The sequence below is a fragment of the Nycticebus coucang genome, chromosome 21, assembly GCF_027406575.1.
Source record: "Nycticebus coucang isolate mNycCou1 chromosome 21, mNycCou1.pri, whole genome shotgun sequence".
In the NCBI taxonomy this organism is placed as follows: domain Eukaryota; kingdom Metazoa; phylum Chordata; class Mammalia; order Primates; family Lorisidae; genus Nycticebus; species Nycticebus coucang.
Genome location: NC_069800.1, coordinates 35,765,835 through 35,767,602, shown reverse-complemented (window position 1 = coordinate 35,767,602; position 1,768 = coordinate 35,765,835).

Genomic DNA, 1,768 nt, shown 5'->3' with positions numbered 1-1,768 from the left:
TAGAATGCTTGTCTTCTGCAGTCCAGCCTAAGCAAAGACAAGCCCATGTAAGAACCATCCAAACACCACAGCAAACTCCTTTTGTCTGACAGTATTGGGATTGGAGGTAGGAGTTTCTTTAGCTATACTTCTAAGAGAACTGTCCCTCTCCACAAAGTACTAAGGAAAGCTTTCTGTAGCTCACAGTCCCTAAAACGATTATAGGGAGAAATGAGATGGCACAAAACTTAAGCACCAACTCACCAAGAACCGTATTGTAAAGCATCACATGCATGTGTGTGCACATACACAAAAACCATGCTAAACACTTTACCATTATTTCATTTATTCCTCATGGCAGCCCTATGAGATAGATAATACCATCCCACTTTACAGAAGAGGAAATTGAGGATCAGGGAGGTTGGTAACAGCAAATATGTAACTCAGGGATCCTCAAACTAAGGCTCGCAGGCCATGTGCGCCAATGTGATTGTATTTGTTCCCATTTTGTTTTTTTATTTCAAAATAAGATATGTGCAGTATACATAGGAATTTGTTCATTGTTTTTTTTTTCTATAGTCCGGCCGTCCAATGGTCTGAGGGACAGTGAACTGGCCCCCTGTTTTAAAAGTTTGAGGACCCCTGATGTAGCTTAACAGGGACTTAAAACCCAGGTCAACTCTGAGCTGGAACTGGCATTTGGGAGCCAGAGCCAAGGCCCCTGATAGTACTAATGAGAAGCATGTTATGGCCAGCAGTCATAGAGATAGGAGGAGAAGCCTCTGGAAACCCTGCCCACTGAACTGTGGTGAGCAATTCCCAAGTGGTCCTTAGGCTAAAGAGAAGGAGAATAGAAGATCTCAGTTCTGCCAAAGAAGAACTATGAACTGAAGACCACTGGACCTACCCTGCTCCCAGAGGGGGCTTCACCCTCAGTCCATAGCAGTGCCTTCTGGGCCCTTTGCTCTCTGTATCTTCAGCCTTCAGTCTGCACTCCAATACATCTTGGCTTCATACCCCAGCACCCCACTCAACATTTAGGGTATTGCCTGTTCCTTTGGTTGTCCCCCTTTGTCTGGAGGACAAAAGAGGAAACCAAAGCCCAGAGGAAGGGCAGTCCTCATTAGAGCTTCAGGACATTCCCTTATTAATGCTTGTAGAGCTGGCCATGCTTTAAAAAAAAAGACTCAGGCGGTGCCTGTGGCTCAAAGGAGTAGGATGCTGGCCCCATATGCCAGAGGTGGCGGGTTCAAACCCAACCCCTGCCAAAAACTGCAGGGTCCGTCTCGGCACCTGTGGCTCAAGTGGCTAAGGTGCCAGCCACATATACCTGAGCTGGCGGGTTTGAATACAGCCTGGGCCCGCCAAACAACAATGACAGCTGCAACCAAAAAATAGCCAGGTGTTGTGGCGGGCGCCTGTAGTCCCAGCTACTTGGGAGGCGGAGGCAGGAGAATGGCTTGAGCCCAGGAGTTGGATGACCTGTGATGCCACAGCACTGTACCCAGGGGGACAGATTGAGGCTCTGTCTCAAAAAAAGAAAAAGACTCAGGGTCCAAGGAAGCATTTTTTCCTTCCATGTGATTTATAAATGTTATCCAAGGGGAGCGGCGCCTATGGCTCAAGGAGTAGGGTGCCGGCCCCATGTGCTGGAGGTGGTGGGTTCCAACCCAGCCCCAGTCTAAAACTGCAAATAAATAAATAAATGTTATCCAAGGGGATAGAAATCAAACTAAAATAACCATTTATTATGCTATTTGTTATGCGGTAAAGAATTTGGACAGAACAA